We start from the raw sequence: 24,832 nt of genomic DNA, 5'->3' as shown, positions 1-24,832 counted from the left end.
CTGCCAACCTGTGCCTGAGGCCTTTTCCTGAATCCTTCAGTAGTTCCCCTGGGATTACAGTGCTTGCCTATCCACTCATCCCAGTGGTAGGTGTTAAGCTGCTATTTATCAGGTCTCCTAAATGCTTTATTTTAGAGTGTCTGCTATAGAGATCTGCTAATTATCAACATATTCAGTAGCTGTCTACTGCTAGTACTTCATGAAACCAACTAAACTAATACTAACCAATAGCTAGTCCTAACCTGTTGGTAGAAACAAGAATGAGTCTAATTTCACTCTGTGCCTGAGATGAGCTCTGGGAACTATAATGGTCTCTGAGGTATGGTTAGCTCCAGTAATATTTTAGATCAACTCTGCTTTTCATTTCTCTGGAAGTGAGAAACTTTTGCAGCTATTTCCAAGAAGATGAATCTCTGCTCCCTATCAAATAATCTCAGTGATTCTTCCACTCAGACTCTCAGAAAGGAGACCTGTCATAAAGCTTCTGCAGTCATGTCCTCTGTATTGTATAAGATACTGCTCCCAATCAATCCTAATTAATCACATCCTTGTAATAACATATCTGAAACTCTGACAATAGCGAGTATTGAGAATTCCCTGAGAGTCAATACTGTACTTTAAATAAATCCTAGTTATCGGGGCGCCTGGGTGGCTCAGTCGTTAGGTGTCTGCCTTCAGCTCAGGTCATGATCCCAGGGTCCTGGGATCGAGCCCCGCAATCGGGCTCCCTGTCTCCCTCTCCCACTCCCCCTGCTTGTGTTCCCTCTCTTGCTGTGTCTCTCTCTCTGTCAAATAAATAAATAAAACCTTAAAAAAAAAATCCTAGTTATCTTCTTTACACATCCCTGTTATGTCACTTGTACTCCTTTCACGCATTCATATTGGGTTGCAATTATCTGTTTACATATCTGTCTCTGCCATTTAACCAATAATTCCTTGAGAGGAGTAGTAGTTGTTATGTTTATAAGAACTTAACCAGTGATGAACATAATGCCTGGCACATCTAAGAGGCTTGGTAAATGATTATTGTGTGAATAAACAAATGCTTGTGGATGAAAACAAAATTGGCAACTGGGTAATAAAGAGCCAAAGGGATACCGAGTCTGGGTCAGGTAGTAGACAAAGGACAAACAAAAGAGAAGCTTTTGATTCCAAACTAGGAATTTAGAGTGAGATAATAAAAGATAATCTAAAGTTTTAGTGAGAAAGATATGGCATAATTTGTGGGTATCTTTTTAAAAAGTTGTTCAAACACATCTTTAAAACTAACTTTGGGGGGCGCCTGGGTGGCTCAGTTGGTTACGCATCTGCCTTCGGCTCAGATCATGATCCCAGGGTCCTAGGATGGAGCCCCGGGTCAGGCTCCCTGTTCAGTGGGGAGCCTGCTTCTCCCTCTCCCGCTCCCCTGCTTGTGTTCCCTCTCTCTCTGTCAAATAAATAAATAAAATGTTAAAAAAAAAAAAAACTAACGTTGGTAAATGCTTAAGTTTAGCTATTGCAATAAAAGGTATATGAGATTTATTTTTCATTTTATTATTTTAATACAGTAAAAATTCTGGTTAAATGAATCTCTTCTTAAGTAGGGATACAGGCAAAAGTAATTTGCTGCTTAAGTCTTAAAATGTGGAGCACTCAATTCTCACCCCTCCCAAGTGATTGCAATACATAAAAACTACATATGTAGATTTTTTTTCATATTTAGATTTTAAAAGGGTTCTATGTACTTAAAATTTTAAAGTACAACTCACCCTTGAACAACACAGGTTTGAACTGCACCTGCCCACTTACACAATTTTTTTAACAAATACAGTACAGTTCTGTAAATGTACATTCTCTTACAATTTTTCTGAACATTTTTTCTCTAGCTTACTTTGTGCAAGAACACAGAATACATATAACATACAAAATATGTATGTGTTAATCCACTACTTATGTTACTAGTAAGGCCTTCCAATCAACAGTAGGCTATTAGTAGTTACATTTTTGGAGGAGTCAAAAGTTATATAGGGGTTTTCAACTGGAGGGGTGGTGATGCCCCTAACTTCTGCATTACTCAAGGGTCAACTATAATTACAATATTACTAGCTACATATTACTTCACTTAGCTTCTTTCAGTTACACATTACCAATTCTTTTCTACAATAAAGAATAATTTTTGCTTCTATAATATTGCTTCAAAAGGGGTTAATGAAATTCACAAATTTTTCTAACTTTTGATTAGAGGAATAAGAACAAATGAACAATATATTTAGTGAGAAATTTATCAGTATATGAATTAGGGAAGGCCAGATAGAAGAGAATATAGCTTTTCAAATTTGAATGAATAGTGGTAGTTATAACATAGAAGTACTTTATTGTTGGAGAAAAAGATAAATAAAAATATGATTTGGAAGATGCTCAAATGTAGTAGATTACCCTTTTTCCTACATGAAGGATTGCAGGAGGGTACAGCAGAAGAGGGAAGAGAAGCCAGAACAGAAAAAGTAAGGGAAATAGAGCATATGTTTTATTTGGCACAATCCTGAACCAAGTACAAGACCCAGACTGTGGATATCAGCCAGGAATAAGGTGATACACAGTGGTTCAAGCAGCAGGCAAATTGGCTTAAGACCATTATTCAAAGGGAAGGGTATGTGCTATGGTGGGCGCTGTGAATTGTGTAAGACTGATGAATCACAGACCTGTACCCCTGAAACAAATAATACATTATATGTTAATAAAAAAAAAAAGACCATTATTCAAAGAAGAGATGAGTAGACCAAATCAAGAGAAGCCTGGATTCAGAAAGAAGAAATTTAGTCCCTGGAAAATTGGCATAAGGCCACTGGGGTGTAAGATAGGAATCCATAAGACTAGGACTAAATCACGGAGATCACTTCCATTAATAATGTCAAAAGTGGACAAGTAGCCATTAAGCTCCTTTGTCTTAGTATCTATGGTCAGGCTGAACCTATAGGTCTGCAATTAGGTGAACTTTCATACCAGAATATAGGAGACCAATCCAGCTGACATATATATATATAATATATATATATATATATATATGATAATTGCACTGGTGACACAATATTTTTATTTCTTTTGGAAAGATGAGGTAATTAAAAAAATGTAGCTTTTATTATATATATAGCATATATATATATATATATAATTTACCTTCATCAAAAAATAATCATTTCTTCCCTTCTCAGTGCTCAAAGCCTTTACCAATTAATCCTTTCTCTACTGTATTAGATAGGATAGGCTAAACTCCTCAAATACAATGGCTCAAACACTACAGAAGGGTGTTCATTTCTCTCTCATAAGAGTCCAGAGAGGACATTCTGGGACTAGGGTTGCAGAGTGGGATCAGGGAACTCTGCTTCAGAGACTCAGGGTGAAGCCATTATCAACTGAGGTGGGGGAGGGGGAGGCGGCATGCAAGAAGTTCATGTGATAAGCTTTTATTGGCCAGGCCTCAAAGCAGTATAAATCACTTCTGCTCGCATTCAGTTGAAGAGAACTTAGTCACATGGCCAAACTTAAGCACAAGGGATGATGGAAAATGAAAAACTGGGCATCTACAGCCCTAACTATTAGGGAGGAAGAGAAGAGATTATGGTCAAAAGCTTGCAGTCTGTTATACCAACTTTGGGTATCAAGGACTCATGGGATATAAAGGACAAGGGAGAAAAATATTAGAATTACATGTATGTTTAACAAAGACTTGGAGAAATTCACTTCCAAAACAAACCACATCTGTAGGATTGGAAGCCTCATGGGAGGTTAACACTTCCAAATCACCTTCATGTATTTTTCAGGAAATACTAAACTGCTATGATTCACCCAGGTTGAGAGTTCCACACATTTTATCTTCTGCATTCTGTATCTCTTTCCAAAGTCTTAGACACAGCCACTATTGACTTGAAGTTTAATGTTTACATCTGCACTCTCCCTAGCTCTGCTTTTCCAAATTTAGCAAAATGCTTCTGTATCTCTGACCTTTCCACAAAACACTGCAGTGAGATTAAGAAAACACTGGGTCTGGTCCTCCATCCTTAAATGTTGAGAGACGTCCAGTGTAAACAGATGTTTTGTGTTCTACCTCCACAGACCTACCCACATTAGCTATGGGAGGCTAAACAGTAATTACCGTCCTACGGCTTGATTTACAAAGTCTGAATTGAACCATCTATAGGGAAAAATATAATGGTCTTCCAATTTTTGCTCTACAATTCTAAAACTGAGTTATTCCCAAACTAAATTTGATGACAGATTGCTATATTCAAAATACTTTAAAAAACCCTAAAAACTCTAAATCCGTGATCTAAGTAACAGAGAAAAATAAAATTACCTAAAAATTCATATATATAAACTTAAGTTTTATTTTTTAACTTGTTTCAGATTTTAACAGCTTCATTTCTTTCATTAATATAGTAAAATTCACTCTGACAATAAAGTATCATCAAACTTCAAAATAATGAAACACTATAGCATGTGTGACTGACAAATATTAACTATTAAATATAATTATGATTTCTTGGCTTTATATGGGCATATTCTAAATAGATATGTTAAAATTTTCACAGTGTTATTTTTCACAGATTAGGAGAATATGGACATTTAAGTTAAAGGGAAGGTATCACTGAAAAATTTTTAGATGTGGCAAATTTTGTGAAGGAAATGGAATTTTTCATTTCAAAAAGATCTTGCACAACCGCTAATGAAAACTATCCAAGCATGGATCTCAGAGTTGGCACATAAATTATCTTATATTTAAGTGCAAGGCCACACAGCAGAAAAATGAAATCACAGAAATCTAGAGGTAAAAAAGAATTTAAATTTGCCTTTTCATTTTATTCCTCCTAGGAAATTACATTTTATACCTTCTAAGAAATTATTTTATGGGAATTGCTTAACATTCTTTTCAAGTTTGCTAAAAATGTTTAGGGAATTTTCTTTCTAGCTCTAGAAAGCTCTATCTTTTATGTTTTACTGAAAAATTGTGAGCTACATTTTAATCTCAGTTTTCCTATTTATAAAAATGGAGAGTTTACATGGAAATAAAAATTTAAAATACAACTGTAAAACAAAATACATAATTTATTCACAAAAATAAGTAATGATCATTTTTCAGGTAACTTTGTGGCATCTCTAAGTCATGTTAACATGAGCAAGATGAATGTTTAAGAAGTGGGAGAAATAATAAAAGCTACATTTTTTAATTACCTCATCTTTCCAAAAGAAATAAAAATATTGTGTCAGTGCAATTATCTTCTTTGGAATTTCCAAACTCAGACCTTTGCAACTAGTACTTAGATGTTACTTCTTAAGGTAGTGAAACAAGGGTCTTCAGGCAACAGTGTACATCATTATCCTTCCTATGAATAACAGAAAGCAAAGGTTCACTGCCAAGGCACAGTCTCATGTTACTTCAGGTCAGCAATTCGAAAATTTACTCTGTGGTAAGGTCTGATTTTCCCAGGGAGGCAAGATTAAATGCCAGATAAAAGATTCACTACTTGACAATTAGAGAAACTGATGCCTACAAGCTGATAATACCCTAAAGAGGTAGCTTGAAACAATTATATCAATTATCTAAACACTGTTTAATGTATTACCTTTTAGCAGGTGAGAAACAGAGCCATGAGAATGAAAAATGGAAGGAGGAAAAATAAAAACCATTTGTATTAATCAACATTATTTTGATTACTTATCCTTATTAGTTTCTTTAAAAATGGTTTGATATTAAATCAAACCAACACTAATTTTAAAAATAAAGAAAAATTAAGCATTTATTTGATTTCAAGTAGGAAGCTGAGCATTTGTTATTATGACCTACCTCATACTGGCAACAGGGCTAACATTTTTATAAAACACCGAAGAGCAAAAATGTTTTAAATTTAGATTTTTAGGTTATATTTTCTGGATAAGAATCTCATGAAATTCTATTCACATCTATTTTTATTTCAGCTAAAAAGATGTTCACGTATTACACTTGGCTTTCTCAAATGGCTCCAGGCTCATTTACAAGCTTCTAAGAAGATAAAAGGGGTAACAGTTTCTCTGCTTGTTGGGTGGTCGAAAGGTTAAATATCAAATTCCAATGTGGGAAAATCCCAAGTACTCTAGGTGAAGTGTTTTGATGCTAGGTAAATGTGTCCATGTGGAAATACACACAGTCTGAAGACCAGCCAATAGTATTTCCCTGGCTGAAATCAAATAGGAAAAAAAGTTGTAAAAAAAAAAAAGTTAACTGACCACTTAGTCTAAAGTCTCCACTTGCATTGTTATAGCAGCTTACATTATAAGCTTCTTTACAAGTTTACAAAGTACTTTCACAAATATCATCTCAATATTGACAGGAGGATGATGTGAGTAAAAGTTATCTAAGGAGGCAGTATGCATGGAGGTTTAGCGTGTGTATCTCATCTCTTCTTGCCTATTCAAAGTCTTTGCTCCAGCAGTACCTCTCTTGCCCTGCCTACTCCCTCACTATTTTTCCCTCTTCTACTGAGCACTTCCCTTCAGCATACACATGTTGGCATTCTTCCAGTCTTTTTTTTTTTTTTTTAAAGATTTTATTTATTTATTTGAGACAGAGAGAATGAGAGAGAGAGAGAGCACATGAGAGGGGGAGGGTCAGAGGGAGAAGCAGGCTCCCTGCCGAGCAGGGAGCCCGATGTGGGACTCGATCCAGGGACTCCAGGATCATGACCTGAGCCGAAGGCAGTCGCTTAACCAACTGAGCCACCCAGGCGCCCAGCATTCCTCCAGTCTTAGAAGGCTTCCCGTCCTACTTCTCCATTTAGCTACTCTTCCCTTCCTCTCCACCTTGTCTCCTGCATTCACTTCCTGTCTCTGACCTCCTCTACTTCAGTAGGTTCTCCCCTCTACCACCCCACTAACTGCTTATCAAGGTCATGGATGAACTCTTCGTTGCTAAATTCAAAGGTTAATTCTCAGTTTTCATCTTACAGCATCTGACACATTTGATAACTCTTTTTTCCTTAAAATAATTTTCTCAGTTTCCAAGACATCACTTTCCTGATTTTCCTTTTACTCCTCTGGCATTCTTTGTACTTTTGCTGGTACTTACTTCTTTGCCAGTCCTCAGACTCTCTTTTTAAAACCTATAATTACGTCTATGATGATCTCATCTGGCCTTTACATATTATAAATATGCTGACAAATACAAAATTTATACATCTAGCCTTCTGAAATAATACAAATTCCACAAAGGCAGGAATTTTTAAGGGGTACACTTCAGCTTCCCCAGTTTCTTGCTTGTAGCAAGTTCCTCAATATTTGCTAAATAAATGAATGCGTGAAAGTGGTTGTAAAACTTACAATTATTAAATAATGATTCCTTTAAAAATGGGAGCATATTAAAAATCAATAATTATCTGGCATTCATGTAATTGGCTTCAGAACTGTGGGGTGGAGAAGGCAATACAGTCAACAATGTTCAATAATTTGCCTTGTATGTGTAACCACTTGAAGACTAGAAACAGGATGTACAACTTTCAAGCCACCAGAGAGAGAGAAAAGAGGGAAAAAAAAAAGGACCAATCTAATGTCGGGGCATAAAGAGAAAAAAATTACACATGCTCATGTAATACAGCAAAAACAGATGTAGATATGTCAATAAATACGAGTGGGTTAGACTCTCTCATTAAAAAAGAGGAACTCATATTTTTAAGAAGCAATATAAACATTCCTTACAAGAGTCAGAGGTGAACATTGCCCCAAATGTTTGAAAATACACAAAATTATGGGCCAAAAGCATTAAATGGGACAAAGAAAAATTCACCAAGAAGACATTACACACACGAAACAACTTAAAATTATATGATGGAAAACCTGTTAGAAAAATGCAATTTGGCCAATTCACAATCATGGCTGAGATGTAAATACATCTCTACTAGAAATGGGTAGATCAAATGAAGAAACCATGTAAGAAAAAGAATCTGTGTAACAAAGCAAAAATAAGATGCTTATTTGTTTTTAATAAACAAAATATATAAACTGACCATATATTAGTCTTCACAAAAATATCAATAAGATAAAAATGTGGAAGTTATTTGGTTCAATGAAATATTCACAGAATATTATAGAGTAGTGAATATAAATTTACCAGGCGTACTTATATCAATGTAGATAAATTTCTTAAATATAATATTAAATAAAAATACAAATTATAAAAGGATACTACCAAACAAGTATATATTATTCAGGGGTACACTCATTTGTAATAAAATTATGAAAACATTCATGGGAATGATAAAAATCAAATTTAGAACCGTGGTTATCTCTTTGGGGAAGAAAGAATTATGATAGAGGTATATATGCTGATGGTTTATTTTTTAAGCTGTCCAGTGCATATATAGCTATGCATTATATTATTACCTATTTATTGTATTTTTGAAAGTTAGTTATATGTTGTTTTTAAAAAAGAAATCATTCAGGTTTTATTCCTTGCCTCATATGGAAAAATGCTAAAATTTATCAGCAAAGAAATGAACATAAAAAAGACCACTTTGGAAAATTTGAGATACACTACTATACAATTAGACAATTCTTGGGTTAAAAAAGAAACAAAAACTGAGAATACAGTTTTTGAAAATGAACACTTAGGGACTCACAAACAGCAATCTGTGTAATTTGGTCAAAGCCGTTACTAACATGGGAAAATTAATATCCTTAAATATATTTTTTAAAAAATAAGAATTTAAAGTAAATATATGTATTCAACTCAAGAAGCCAAAGAAAGGATAAGATAAATTTGAAGAAAACAGAAAAGATTAATAAAGATAAAAGCAGAAGTAAACAAAACAATAAAACAGTAAATGAATTTAATTTAAAAAATGTATTTAAAAAGACCAATAAAATAGACAAACCCCTATCAAATCTGATTTGAAAAAAGACCTGAAAATGAAATAAACAATACTGAACATAAATTACAGTATATCCAGAGTTTGGAAGAGTACCCAATTATAAGACAAGAATCAGAAATCTATAATATATTGATATAGTAACATTTTAATATAATACATCAATGAGTAGTAGTCTATGGCCATTAAAAAGGATATTGTAGATCAGGAGGTGGTACTTGCGTAAGATTTACAGGACACATAGCTTGGTGAGAAAAAAACAAGTTATGAAAGAATGGGCAAAAAAAGACAGAAACCAAGCTCATGCTTTAAAGAAACATACACACACATGTATGGACTTTAGAAAAAGCTGTGGATTGCTACATTACTTTTTAAAAAGCAAACAGCACATATATTATTAGCCTCATTTTACAAAAGAGTTACTAGCCTAGTCTAGAGAAGCCTGAAGGCTGATGAATCACTGTCATACAGACAGCAACTGAGTCTCTGACCAAATCCAGAGTTCTTCCACATTACACAACTTGGTATTTTGGAATAAAAGTGCATTGGTTTTGCAACCCTTCAGGCCTATGTTCAAATGCCAACTTCACCACTTCCTAGTTAGGTAACCTTGGGAAAAATAATCTCTCTGAACTTTTGCATTTTCAATTGTAAAAAATGGGCAAATAAATACCAACTCCACAAACTGTAAAGATTAAATGAAAACTAAATGAGAACACTTCCTTCTCCATTGGCCAATAGAATCAGTTCAAGAGTGTCTACTCTGTTGATCAGCAGGGTCCAGAAATAGTCTTTGGCAGCTCAGCTCCATGTATAAAGTTTGAGGTATCAAATGCCTTTGCGGTACTGTAAGTTGGGAGTTCTTTAAATGTGTCCAGGATGACAAAACTATTCCAATGGCCTGGCATTTCCTTGAGGCTCCCATCTGCCTTTACCACCTTTCTCTCAGTCTTCCTGGCTCAGTTCCAAACATCTAGATTATATGGTATGTGGTATTCTATTTATTTCTTAAGAGTGATGGCTGACCCTTCATGACAAAATTTCTAGCTATGCACTGAGCCACAGTCTTCTCGGCCTGGCTACATGACTCCCAAGATAGTTTTTCTAGACTGCAACCGGAAGGAATAAACATAACACATCATTAATAGCTTGGACTATTTTACCCTAAATGAATCACCTTGAACTTACCCAACTCTATTAGCTTGGGCTGTCATAACAAAATACCATAGACTGGATGGCCTAAACAACAGAAATTTATTTTCTTACAGTTCTAGAAGCTACAAGTCCAAGATCAAGGTGTCAGCACGTTAAGTTTCTGGTGAAAGCTCTCTTTTTGGCTTGCAGATGGCACCTTCTTTCTATATCCTCACATGGTCTTTCCTCAGTGTGTGGGCATATTAAGAAAGTGTGAGTGAGCTCTCTGATGTCTTTTCTTATAAGGACACTAATCCTATCAGATCAGGAGCCTACCTTTATGACCTCATTTAACCTTACGCTTCCTTAGAGATCCCATTTCCAAATACAGCCACACTAGACATTAGAGTTTTAACATATGAATTTTGAGGGGACACATTCAGTCCATAACACCAACCATAGAGTGACTCATCTGCCCTTTTCCTCAACTCATTTATACAGGTCTTAAAAATGCTCTGGCAGGTCACTTCCCTCAAGCTGGAATTTTATTGTCTGGAAGAACTTGAATACCTGGAGATTTTACTATGTACCCTCTTGTGGATTCTTTATAAAGAAAGAAACAAACAAACATTAAGTAAGATCAGTCCTAGAGTTCTTGGACTACATGTACCCCAATGGAAGGTCACAACTTGAAGTTCCCTGCCCACCAACCAGCCTTGGCCTACTTGCATCAGAGTGGGGGATCTCCTGCACGCCAGTTCTATCTCATGGTTCCCTGTCTGTCAACACTGGCCCAATGCACACCAGCAGGCAGTTTCCAGGTAGCCAGTCCTAGCTACGTTTTAGGGTCTGCCAGCCTCAGCCCAGCAACTGTGGAAAAAAAGCTCTAGCTGTGAATACACCTTTTCTAACAAGGCCTAAATCCCAATCTAGGGAGGGAGCCCCCCTTCCAAGTTTTCTCCCTCAGCCCTAGAATATTCTTTTGAATTTTGATTCCTTCTTAGTAGCTAACCTCTTGTAAATAGTGAACAATTCTTCATATTGAAGCTTATCTGTTCAAATTACTGTGTGGTTTCCATCTTCTGCCTGGCCCCTGACGCAGAAGAGCTTGAGGTGAGTGTCACTGGGTGTTTCACAGTGCCCCGGGAACAAGCAGGACAGAGGCACACCAGAGTCAGAGAAAGAAGCCTCTTCTGCCTACAGTGTGCCTGCTGCACAGTCTACCGGCAAAAAAGAAACGTTTGCAAGTTCCAACGCCAGCTTTACAAGCAGATGCAATGAAGGGCAGATTTGAAGCTGAGGCAATAATCTCATACCTAGCATTGTAACCTTGCTGCTATCCATACACAAAGTCCCTATTTAGCTACATTAAAAAAAAAAAAAAGTTAACACATACCAAGACCTTCTTATGTGCCTGACCATTTTAAGCTCTCTTAATAATCCTGTAATGTGGGATGCCTGGGTGGCTCAGTCGGTTAACCTGCCTTTGGCTCAGGTCATGATCCCAGGGTGAGTCATGATCCCAGGGTCGCACTCCCTGCTCAGTGGGGAGCCTGCTTCTCCCTCTGCCTGCGGCTCCCCCTGCTTGTACTCTCTCTCTCTCTCTGACAAATAAATAAATAAAATCTTAAAAAAAAAATCCTGTAATGTAGGGACCATTACTATCCCTATTTTACAGATGAGGGAAATGAGGCATGTAAATTTAATTAGCTTTGGCAAGGTTCTTGAGTAAAAGAGCTGAGATTCATATCTAGGTATTCTGATTCTAAAGACCACACTCTCAACCACATGCTATATTAATTTTTGTTTCCGTTGCTAAGACAAAAACAAGCTTTAGAACGTGAAGAGATTTGTTCCTTTTCTGGAGGCCACTTCCCCCACTGGTCCGACACACCATTAGCATGGGACGGTTTCCTCTCATGCTCTTGGGCGCAGCATCACCCTTTAGACTAGAAAGCTGGTGGGCACTGAGGAAGAAACCAAACAAGAAGAAAGTGGAGGAGGTGCTAGAGGATGAGGAAGAAGAATATGTGGTGTAAAAATTTCCCAAACATCAAGAGGAAAAGGCAAAGTGGACTACCTCCTAAAGTGGAAGGGGTCATCAGATGCGGACAACACATGGGAGCCAGAAGGGAACCTGGGCTGTCCTGACCTCATTGCCGAGTTCCTACAGTCACAGAAAATGGCACATGGGACAGAGAAATTATAGGAAGGCAAGCGCAAAGTTGACTCTGATTCTGAAAATAAGGGAGAGAACAAACCAAAGAAGAAAGAAGAGTCAGAAAAGCCATGAGGCTTTGCTCAGGGTCTGGAGCTGGAGCATATTATTGGAGCTACAGACTCCGGTGCAGAGCTCATGTTCTTGATGAAATGGAAAAAATGTGATGAGGATGACCTGGTCCCTTCCAATGAAGCCAATGTCAAGTGTCCACAGGGGTCATATCCTTCTATGGGGAAAGTCTGATGTGGCATTCCTACCTCTCAGAAGATGGTGACAAAAAAGATGACAAGAATTAACTCTCCTGCGTACTAGCCCCTGTCACATCTGACCGTGGGTTTCAAGTGGAGAGGGAAAGGAGTTCTACTTGTCTTGACACCATAGAGGTGGCTTGAGGAGATGTCCTTTGAAGAGTCAGTACAGTACTTAGAGCCGCCCAAAGGAATATAAAGCCTTTCCAGCTGTGTAGTTTGCACACCCATCCCAGTGGTGGGGAAGGAGGAGAAGTGCTGCAAGGCAGCTCATTCTGTACTTTGCTGAGAAAAGTAGAATGCCTTCCATGAAGGACAAAATTTGCAGATTGGGTGTATAGGAGAGCAAACGATACTGTAGATCTTCAAAGAGCATGTCCACAACACACAGCCTGCTTTCCAAAAGTGTTAATTGCATTTTTACAGTGTGGTGTATATGTAGTTTTTGGGGATCACTGGTGTACTATTTAGGGGTAGGAGGGATGGAGTAGGAAAGAAGGAAGACAGAATCATTTTTGTTAAAATTTGGGGCCTTATTGGGAAAATGGTGAAACGTTGGAAAGAACAACCTAATGATGATTTGGTTTTATGTCCAGAATATTTTAGCTTTTAAAAAAAAAGTCACTGGCAACCTAAATGAAGACTGTGAGAGACTGTTTAAAAGCTGTGAATATCTGAAACTTCTAAGTCAATGTGTCCCCTGCCTGAGCTTAATGCTGTTCCCAACAAAGGACTACAGCAGTTAGTCAGCAGCTGTCATTTGTAGAATGGAAACTGGTTAAGGAGGGCAGTTTTATTGGAACATAGGCCAGGCGACTGTTCTGTCTTAGAGATGCTAACCCTTGATGTTGATAAGACCCTTTCTTTTTCAATTATAAAGTTATAAATACCAGCTTGTTCATCCAAGCAACTGGCTGAGGTATTTGGGGAGGGCGAGAGGGTGGTATAGAAGGTGGGAGACTAGGGAAAGAAAGGCCCATGCTCTTAGAATGGAAAACTCTTGGAGCCTCTCTGCTTCTTGAACTGTGAACTCTGAAACCACTGGTGGCGGCACTTTAAGAGTGGAAGGATTTCAAAAGCCCTGGTCTCAGGAGAAGATTAAACTTTCATACTGGGGCCATGGTTCACTTGTGCTATGGTGAGTGCAGTGAATTGTGCAAGACTGTGGAATCACAGATCTGTACCTCTGAAACAAATAATGCAATATATGTTAAGAAAAAAAAAAGAAAAAGAAGAAGATAGCAGGAGGGGAAAAATGAAGGGGGGGAAATCGGAGGGGGAGACGAACCATGAGAGACTATGGACTCTGAGAAACAAAATGAGGGTTCTAGAGGGGAGGGGGGTGGGGGATGGGTTAGCCTGGTGATGGGTATTAAAGAGGGCAGGTACTGAACGGAGCACTAGGTGTTATACACAAACAATGAATCATGGAACACTACATCAAAAACTAATGATGTAATGTATGGTGATTAACATAACATAATAATAATTAAAAAAAACACAAAACAAAACAAAATTTTTCTAATCCCAGGAATTACCTAATACCCAAAATGCTGTCTTGGATCATGAGATACATCAGTTCTCGACATTGTCTAGACCTGTACCTAAAAATCCACTGTAAAATCTTCTTAGGCATGTGTTAGGTTTCTGTGAAAACTTTGTTTAAATGTAAACTTTGTACCACGTTGTCAGTTTTTGTCTTAAAACTATAAATTAAAAAAAAAGTGAAGAGAAACCCTATTAGAAGCTAAAGTTCTTGGGGTGCCTGGATGGCTCAGTCATTAAGCTTCTGCCTTCGGCTCAGATCATGATCCCAGAGTCCTGGGATCAAGCCCCGCATCGGGTCCCTGCTCCGCAGGAAGCCTGCTTCTCCCTCTCCCACTCCCCCTTCTTGTGTTCCTTCTCTCACTGTGTCTCTCTCTGTCAAATAAATAAATAAAATCTTAAAAAAAAAAAGAAAGAAGCTAAAGTTCTTTAATATTGCTATTAAAAAAGACAGCACACTTAGATAGTATTTATCTCTGAAAGGAAACTATAAACAAATATGTCAAAATGTCAACAAGTATTAATTCTGAATGCTGGAATATATAGTTCACCCTTGAACACAGGTTTGAACTGCACAGGTCCATTGATCCACGGATTTTTTTTTTTCAATAAATACAGTACAGTGCTGTAAATGTATTTTCTCTTCCTTATGATCTTCTTAATAATATTTTTTCTCTAGCTTATCTTGTTGTAAGAATAAAATAAGGTGTATGCATATTGTAATAATATGCATATAATACATGCCACGTACAAAACAGGTGTTAATCAACTGTTTATATTATCAGTAAGGCTTCTGGTAAACAGTAAGCTATTAATAGTTAAGTTGGGGGGAGTCAAAAGTTATACATGGATTTTTGACTGCACCGGGGGGTGGTGCCCATAGCCCTGCATTATTCAAGGGTCAACTGTATAATTTTATATACCTTTTAAATTTGACAAAAACAACTTTAAAAAGAGAATATAAGAAAAAAGCACTATTAAAAGGTATACAATCTTAAAAATAATTCAATTTTTCAGTTGTAGAAATTATTATTGAAAAGGATATACAAGTTTTAAAAATCATGTAATATTACTTAGTTTTGGCAGTTTATTCCCATTACATTGACATTTTATTTTCAGAGAGAACTTAAATGTCCCTGAATTTAACATGAATGAAAGCTGAAAAGGCATTATCTGGGACAAAGTTTATAAAACTGGTGTTTTGATTTAAAATATATATACAATAGAATATTACTCAGCCATAAGAAAGAATGAAATCTTGCCATTTGCAAACGGAGCTAGAGGTATAATGCTAAGCAAAATAAGTCAGCGAAAGACAAATACCATGTGATTTCACTCATATGTGGAATTTAAGAAACAAAACAAACAAGCAAAGGGGGAAAAAGGAAAGAGAGAGAGAGAGAGACATCAAGAAAGAGACAAGACTATAGAAAATAAACCAATGGTTACCAGAGGGGAGATGGGTGGGAGATGGGTGAAATAGGTGACAGGGATTAAGGAGTGCACTTGTCATGATAAGCACTGGGTGATGTATAGAATTGTTGAATCACTATATTGTACACCTGAAACTAATATAACACTATATGCTAATGAACTGGAATTAAAATAAAAACTTAAAAAAATTAAGTTTAGAGAGGATTAAAAAGATGAGAACATTTAAAGCAATAAGTTATAATCAAAATATTAGGAAGAATAAAGTGATTTTAAGATTAAACAACTATTATAGCTAAAATGGACCTTACAAATTCAAATCAATCATCCCTACCTATGACATTTCATAGAATGATAACCCTGAAAGGTTAAATGACTCAGTTACTGTTACAAAGACAGACGGTGGCAGAGCCCTAAAACTGAACCTCTCCACACACATCTCATTTGAGATATAAACATTTTTAAAGGTATAATTAATATGAACTCTCTAACTTCTGTTCTCAAGGTTTTATACTCAGAGAATTTTATGTGGGGATTCAGTTTTATTATCTAAGAAAGTCTGAAATATTTCCATCTAGAAGTTACCTATGAAGGAAGACAAAAAAGCTGATGCTCAAGGAAACAGATTAAGTTCTTCTCTATCTCCAAATACAGAACTATGCAGTGCTTATTTGCAGGAACCATAGCAAGTTCATAAATTTCTAGCAGATTTATAGAGTATATACCTGGAAAGTGGCTCTTGATCAGGCTCAAAGAGGAGGTGGTTGTAGAGATTAGGCCAATGAATTTCTCCTACCACAAGGAAACCTGTAAGACTTGAGGTAGGAAAGCAGATTCTCCTTCAGGTTTCATCAGTGCAGTAAGATTATTTTTGCAGACTGAAATTTACTTAGATTACCTGGGAACAATATAAAATCTACACATGTTATATATGATATACATACTTTCAATTAAAATTCCTATTTAAACTTGAGGAGTTATCAGTTCTTATAAGAGAATTAAGAAGTTAAGGATATGATGTTTGAAGTAATTGGTGGTACAAAAATATATTAATTATATTAATGAAGTCATTCTTCTTTCTAAGCATACACCTAGAGTGCATTTCCCAGTATCTCTGGCACTTAGATGTGGCTGTATGACTCAGTTTAGAAAATGTAATATGAATGGCACTGATGCCTGCCACTTCCGGGCCTGGCCCATTAAACCTTCCCACAAGAAGGCTCCCTCTATGCTCCATCACCCCTTTTTGGCTAACTGGTATGGTGACACCCTGAGTAACCCTGGAAACCACTTGTTGAAGATGGCAGAGTCACCATCACTCTAGATGTCTGAATGACAGCATGGAGGAGAGCCACATGCAGGAGTCTTCCTATCAACCTGTACACAACCCAAGAATTATTACATAAACAATAAGTAAGCTTTTATCAGGTTAATCCACTGAAACTTGAGGGTCTACGTGTTAGTACAAACTAGCCTACCCTAGGGGCACCTGGGTGGCTCAGTCGGTTAAGCATCTGCCTTCAGCTCAGGTCATGATCCTGGAGTCCCAGGATCGAACCCCACATCAGGCTCCTTGCTCAGCAGGGAGTCTGCTTCTCCCTCTCCCCCTGCTCCTCCCCCTGCTTGCGCACATGCGCACTCTCTCTCTTTTGCTCACTCTAATAAATAAATAAAAAATCTTTAAAACTAGCCTACCCTAATAAAATCCTATTTGAATCTAATTCTGTATATTAAATTGACCCTGAATCTTGGAAATGATGTGAATGTCCTGACAAGAAGCAGAAAATGAAAGCTTATAATTAGACAATCTGGTGTTACTTCTTCTTTTTTTTAAGATTTAATTTAATTAATTTAATTTATTTGAGAGAGAGAGAGAAAGAGACAGCAGGGGGAGGGGAGAGGGAGAGAGAATCTCAAGCAGACTCCTCGCTGAGCACAGAGCCCAATGTGGCTTTGGATCCAATGACCCTGAGATCACGACCTGAGCTGAAATCAAGAGTCAGGTGCTTAACTAAATCACCTAGGTGCGCCAAAAATCTGGTATTTCTTCCTGGAGAAGAGTACATTGTAGGACTGTGTTATATTCTAAAAATTAAGGAGAAGCTATCCAAGGATTTTATGTGGCCAAGGGTAGAATGTTTACTTTTTCAAGAATCTTCCTTCATCAGTAAAAACTGGTCTTAAACATATTCCTAAGTTTAACATTCCTGTGGAACTAAATAAATGTGGTCAGCTGTCTTTTATCAACCAATTTTTTTATTTTTATATTTTTGTCACTGAGATGATGAGGGCACTCTGCTCTTCTCTGCCACCAACTTCACTTAGGCATTAATATCTGCCAAATAAATTCTGTATCACTGATGCTGATGGAGGTAGATATGCCCTGGTTATATCACTGAACAACCTTGCCAACGGCAACTTGTAGGCATTCCTACTCACTTTTAAAGAGGACTTTGAAACATAACTCATGGTTTTCCTCATCACCCCAAATCATGTCAGAGAGAATGTCAACATTCAATGTTGGCCCATTTAATAACTTAGTCTCAAAGCTCTCTAACTTCCCAACTTCAAAATTCAAGGAAAAAAATTGTCACCACATTACATGATCACCTAGAACTGCTCCATCTCTTAGACTACTGGGCACTGCTAGAGAAACATCATGGACTCCAAACTCCTTTCTCTAGTTTTGCAGGAAGATACCTTTATTCCTATGGAACTAGAAGTGAGAGAAAGATAAAGGCAAATTTAGTTCTGAGGAAGAAACTGAGCAAATTTACTTCTGATAGATCATTTTCTCTGTGAAGATGGGAGGTCATTTGCTTGAGACAGAACAAAGTGAGGTGTGCTGCAGGCAGGGTGAAACAACATTTTGAAGTAGCTGTTGTAGGGTTAGAAATGGTGGTATCGGGGACATCTAAAAAGATTGTTAAACATGTCTCCCTTGTCACAGGTTTCTGTTTCCCAAGAGTTTATACCTAGATAGAATTTCTGAGTTATTAGGCATGTGAATCTTCAATTTACTATATAATGTCAACCTATTTTCCAAAGATTTGTACTCCTACCAACAGAGTATGAGAATTTTTGTTGCCAAAAGTTGTCAATTTTTTTTTTAATTTTACCAATCTAATTGGTAAAAAATGCTGCTTCATTATGGTTATAATTGCATTTCCCTATTATTAGTGATGTTGATCATCTTTTCATGTGTTTGGTCTTCTGAGTATCATTCTCTTGAATGGCCTGTTCAAACCCCCCGTCCATTTTTCTATTGTGTTGTCTTTTTTAAAAAATGATTTGCAGGGCACCTTGGTGGCTCAGTCGGTTGAGCATCTGCCTTCAGCTCAGGTCGTGATCTTAGGGTCCCAGAATCAAGTTCCACATCGGGCTCCCTGCTCTGCAGGGAATCTGCTCCTCCTTCTCCCTCTGTCCCTCCCCCCGCTCATGCTCTCTCTCACTCACTCTCTCTCAAATAAATAAATAAAATCTTCAAAAATAAATAAAAAATAAAAAATTATTTGTAGATCATTGCTATTTATTCTGGATATTCTTTGCAAGTGCTATGTATTATAAGTATCTTCTGCCATTCCAAGACTTCTATTTTATTAGAAATTTTTGTTTTAATGAAGTGAAATGTAGCAGTATTTTCCATTCTAGATTGTGCTGTTTGTTTTGTTTTGAAAATCCTCCCCCGCATAGGGCCAAAATTTTATCTTCATATATATTCCTCTAAATATCTTGAGAGTTTTTTTTTTTTTTAATTTTTTTATTGTTATGTTAATCCCCATACATTACATCATTAGTTTTAGATATAGTGTTCCATGATTCATTGTTTGTGCATAACACCCAGTGCTCCATGCAGAACGTGCCCTCCTCAATACCCATCACCAGGCTAACCCATCCTCCCAACCCCCTCCCCTCTAGAACCCTCAGTTTGTTTTTCAGCGTCCATCGTCTCTCATGGTTCTTCTCCCCCTCCGATTTCCCCCCCTTCATTCTTCCCCTCCTGCTACATTCTTCTTCTTCTTTTTTTCTTTCTTAACATATATTGCATTATTTGTTTCAGAGGTACAGATCTGAGATTCAACAGTCTTGCACAATTCACAGCGCTTACCAGAACACATACCCTCCCAGTGTCCATCACCCAGTCACCCCATCCCTCCCACCCCACCCCCCACTCCAGCAACCCTCAGTTTGTTTCCTGAGATTAAGAATTCCTCATATCAGTGAGGTCATATGATACATGTCTTTCTCTGTTTGACTTATTTCGCTCAGCATAATACCCTCCAGTTCCATCCACATCGTTGCAAATGGCAAGATCTCATTCCTTTTGATGGCTGCATAATATTCCATTGTATATATATACCACCTCTTCTTTATCCATTCATCTGTTGATGGACATCTTGGCTCTTTCCACAGTTTGGCTATTGTGGACATTGCTGCTATAAACATCGGGGTGCACGTAGCCTTTCGGGTCCCTACTTTTGTATCTTTGGGGTAAATACCCAGGAGTGCAATTGCTGGATCATATGGTAGCTCTATTTTCAACTTTTTGAGGAACCTCCATACTGTTTTCCAGAGTGGCTGCACCAGCTTGCATTCCCACCAACAGTGTAGGAGGGTTCCCCTTTCTCCGCATCCCCGCCAACATCTGTCATTTCCTGACTTGTTAATTTTAGCCATTCTGACTGGTGTGAGGTGGTATCTCATTGAGGTTTTGATTTGGATTTCCCTGATGCCGAGCGATATTGAACACTTTTTCATGTGTCTGTTGGCCATTTGGATGTCTTCTTTGGAAAAATGTTTGTTCATGTCTTCTGCCCATTTCTTGATTGGATTCTTTGTTCTTTTGGTGTTGAGTTTGATGAGTTCTTTATAGATTTTGGATACTAGCCCTTTATCTGATATGTCATTTGCAAATATCTTCTCCCATTCTGTCAGTTGTCTTTTGGTTTTGTTGACTGTTTCCTTTGCTTTGCAAAAGCTTTTTATCTTGATGAAGTCCCAATAGTTCATTTTTGCCCTTGCTTCCCTTGCCTTTGGCGATGTTTCTAGGAAGAAGTTGCTGCGGCTGAGGTCGAAGAGGTTGCTGCCTGTGTTCTCCTTTAGGATTTTGATGGACTCCTGTCTCACATTGAGGTCTTTCAACCATTTGGAGTCTATTTTTGTGTGTGGTGTAAGGAAATGGTCCAGTTTCATTCTTCTGCATGTGGCTGTCCAATTTTCCCAACACCATTTGTTGAAGAGACTGTCTTTTTTCCATTGGACATTCTTTCCTGCTTTGTCAAAGATTAGTTGACCATAGAGTTGAGGGTCCATTTCTGGGCTCTCTATTCTGTTCCATTGATCTATGTGTCTGTTTTTGTGCCAGTACCATACTGTCTTGATGATGACAGCTTTGTAGTAGAGCTGGAAGTCTGGAATTGTGATGCCGCCAGCTTTGCTTTTCTTTTTCAACATTCCTCTGGCTATGCGGGGTCTTTTCTGGTTCCATACAAATTTTAGGATTATTTGTTCCATTTCTTTGAAGAAAGTGGATGGTATTTTGATGGGGATTGCATTGAATGTGTAGATTGCTCTAGGTAGGATTGACATCTTCACAATATTTGTTCTTCCAATCCATGAGCATGGAACGTTTTTCCATTTCTTTGTGTCTTCCTCAATTTCTTTCATGAGTATTTTATAGTTTTCTGAGTACAGATCCTTTACCTCTTTGGTTAGATTTATTCCTAGGTATCTTATGGTTTTGGGTGCAATTGTAAATGGGATCGACTCCTTAATTTCTCTTTCTTCTGACTTGTTGTTGGTGTATAGGAATGCCACTGACTTCTGTGCATTGATTTTATATCCTGCCACTTGACTGAATTCCTGTATGAGTTCTAGCAGTTTTGGGGTGGAGTCTTTGGGATTTTCCACATAAAGTATCATATCATCTGCAAAGAGTGAGAGTTTGACTTCTTCTTTGCCAATTTGGATGCCTTTGATTTCTTTTTGTTGTCTGATTGCTGTGGCTAGGACTTCCAATACTATGTTGAATAGCAGTGGTGATAGTGGACATCCCTGCCGCGTTCCTGACCTTAGGGGGAAAGCTCTCAGTTTTTCCCCATTGAGAATGATATTCGCTGTAGGTTTTTCATAGATGGCTTTTATGATATTGAGGTATGTACCCTCTATCCCTATATTCTGAAGAGTTTTGATCAAGAAAGGATGCTGTACTTTGTCAAATGCTTTTTCTGCATCTATTGAGAGGATCATGTGATTCTTGTTTTTTCTTTTGTTAATGTATTGTATCACGTTGATTGATTTGCGGATGTTGAACCAACCTTGCAGCCCAGGGATAAATCCGACTTGGTCGTGGTGAATAATCCTTTTAATGTACTGTTGGATTCTATTGGCTAGTATTTTGGTGAGAATTTTTGCATCCATGTTCATCAGGGATATTGGTCTGTAATTCCCCTTTTTGATGGGGTCTTTGTCTGGTTTTGGGATCAAGGTAATGCTGGCCTCATAAAATGAGTTTGGAAGTTTTCCTTCCATTTCTATTTTTTGGAACAGTTTCAGAAGGATAGGTATTAATTCTTCTTGAAATGTTTGGTAGAATTCCCCTGGGAAGCCATCTGGCCCTGGGCTTTTGTGTTTTGGGAGATTTTTGATGACTGCTTCTATTTCCTTAGTGGTTATAGGTCTGTTCAGGTGTTCTATTTCTTCCTGGTTCAGTTTTGGTAGTTGATACATCTCTAGGAATGCATCCATTACTTCCAGGTTATCTAATTTGTTGGCATAGAGTTGCTCATAATATGTTCTTATAATTGTTTGTATTTCTTTGGTGTTGGTTGTGATGTCTCCTCTTTCATTCATGATTTTGTTGATTTGGGTCATTTCTCTTTTCTTTTTGATAAGTCTGGCCAGGGGCTTATCAATCTTGTTAATTCTTTCAAAGAACCAGCTCCTAGTTTCGTTGATCTGTTCTACTGTTCTTTTGGTTTCTATTTCATTGATTTCTGCTCTGATCTTTATTATTTCTCTTCTCCTGCTGGGTTTAGGCTTTATTTGCTGTTCTTTCTCCAGCTCCTTTAGGTGTAGGGTTAGGTTGTGTACTTGAGACCTTTCTTGTTTCTTGAGAAAGGCTTGTATTGCTATATACTTTCCTCTTAGGACTGCCTTTGCTGTATCCCAAAGATTTTGAATAGTTGTGTTTTCATTTTCATTGGTTTCCATGAATTTTTTTAATTCTTCTTTAATTTCCTGGTTGACCCATTCATTCTTCAGTAGGATGCTCTTTAGCCTCCATGTATTTGAGTTCTTTCTGACTTTCCTCTTGTGATTGAGTTCTAGTTTCAAAGCATTGTGGTCTGAAAATAGGCAGGGAATGATCCCAATCTTCTGGTACTGGTTGAGACCTGATTTATGACCTAGGATGTGATCTATTCTGGAGAATGTTCCATGGGTACCAGAGAAGAATGTGTATTCCGTTGCTTTGGGATGGAATGTTCTGAATATGTCTGTGAAGTCCATTTGGTCCAGTGTGTCATTTAAAGTCTTTATTTCCTTGTTGATCTTTTGCTTAGACGATCTGTCCATTTCAGTGAGGGGGGTGTTAAAGTCCCCCACTATTATTGTGTTGTCGATGTGTTTCTTTGCTTTTGTTATTAATTGCCTTATATAATTGGCTGCTCCCATGTTAGGGGCATAGATATTTACAATTGTTAGATCTTCTTGTTGGATAGACCCTTTAAGTATGATATAGTGTCCTTCCTCATCTCTTATTACAGTCTTTGGTTTAAAATCTAATTTGTCTGATATAAGGATTGCCACCCCAGCTTTCTTTTGGTGTCCATTAGCATGGTAAATGGTTTTCCACCCCCTCACTTTCAATCTGGGGGTGTCTTTGGGTCTAAAATGAGTCTCTTGCAGACAGCATATCGATGGGTCTTGTTTTTTAATCCAATCTGATAGCCTGTGTCTTTTGATTGGGGCATTTAGCCCATTTACATTCAGGGTAACTATTGAAAGATAGGAGTTCAGTGCCATTGTATTGCCTGTAAAGTGACTGTTACTGTATATTGTTTGTGTTCCTTTCTGGTCTATGTTGCTTTTAGGCTCTCTCTTTGCTTAGAGGACTCCTTTCAATATTTGTTGTAGGGCTGGTTTCGTGTTTGCAAATTCCTTTAGTTTTTGTTTGTCCTGGAAGCTTTTTATCTCTCCTTCAATTTTCAATGACAGCCTAGCTGGATATAGTATTCTTGGCTGCATATTTTTCTCATTTAGTGCTCTGAATATGTCCTGCCAGTCCTTTCTGGCCTGCCAGGTCTCTGTGGATAAGTCTGTTGCCAATCTAATGTTTCTACCATTGTAGGTTACATATCTCTTCTCCCGAGCTGCTTTCAGGATTTTCTCTTTGTCTCTGAGACTCGTAAGTTTTACTATTAGATGTCGGGGTGTTGACCTATTTTTATTGATTTTGAGAGGGGTTCTCTGTGCCTCCTGGATTTTGATGCCTGTTTCCTTCCCCAAATTAGGGAAGTTCTCTGCTATAATTTGCTCCATTATACCTTCTGCACCTCTCTCTCTTTCTTCTTCTTCTGGGATCCCAATTATTCTAATGTTGTTTCGTCTTATGGTATCGTTTATCTCTCGAATTCTGCCCTCATGATCCAGTAGTTGTTTATCTCTCTTTTTCTCAGCTTCTTTATTTTCCATCATTTGGTCTTCTATCTCACTGATTCTTTCTTCTGCCTCATTTATCCTAGCAGTTAGCGCCCCCATATTTGATTGCGCCTCATTGATAGCCTTTTTGATTTCTACTTGGTTCGATTTTAGTTCTTTTACTTCTCCAGAAAGGGTTTCTCTAATAACTTCCATGTTTTTTTCAAGCCCAGCTAGTATCTTTAAAGTGATGATTCTGAACTCTAGATCTGACATCGTACTAATGTCCGTATTGAGTAGGTCCCTGGCAGTCGGTACTACCTCTTGTTCTTTTTGTTGAGGTGATTTTTTCCGTCTTGTCATTTTGTGCAGAGGAGAATAGATTAATGAGAGAACAAAATGCTAGCAGGGTAACAACGTCCCCAGAAAATATACTCTAAACAAATCAGAAAAGACCTGAAGCAGTGGGAAAAGAAAGGGAAAGAGAGAAAAAAGAAAAGGAAGGAGAAAAGAAAAAAGAAAAAGATAAAGATAAAAACAAACAAAAGCAGAACAAAACAAAACAAAACAAAAACAGAATGTGATCAAATATGATCAGGCTGGATTATAGATCAGTGCCACACACTAAATTTTGGGTGTATTTTGGTCTGTTAAAAGAAAGTCCCTCCCAAAATTTTAAAGAAAGAAAAACTTATATATGTACAAAAATAAGGGTTGATATGATGAAGGGATGGAATATG

The 24,832-nt window shown here is 37.5% G+C and overlaps 1 protein-coding gene and 1 pseudogene across 4 annotated transcripts in view; one reads left to right on the top strand and one right to left on the bottom strand.

Annotated features, from left to right (window-relative positions):
- MICU3 (mitochondrial calcium uptake 3) overlaps nt 1-24,832 on the bottom strand; it is a 111,700-nt gene that overhangs the window by 71,186 nt on the left and 15,682 nt on the right. The window lies entirely within an intron of this gene.
- Nucleotides 11,909-12,524, top strand: LOC118541814 (chromobox protein homolog 1 pseudogene; annotated as a pseudogene).

The sequence above is a fragment of the Halichoerus grypus genome, chromosome 3 (genome assembly GCF_964656455.1).
Source record: "Halichoerus grypus chromosome 3, mHalGry1.hap1.1, whole genome shotgun sequence".
In the NCBI taxonomy this organism is placed as follows: Eukaryota; Metazoa; Chordata; class Mammalia; order Carnivora; family Phocidae; genus Halichoerus; species Halichoerus grypus.
This window is presented reverse-complemented; position numbering and strand designations above follow the sequence as displayed.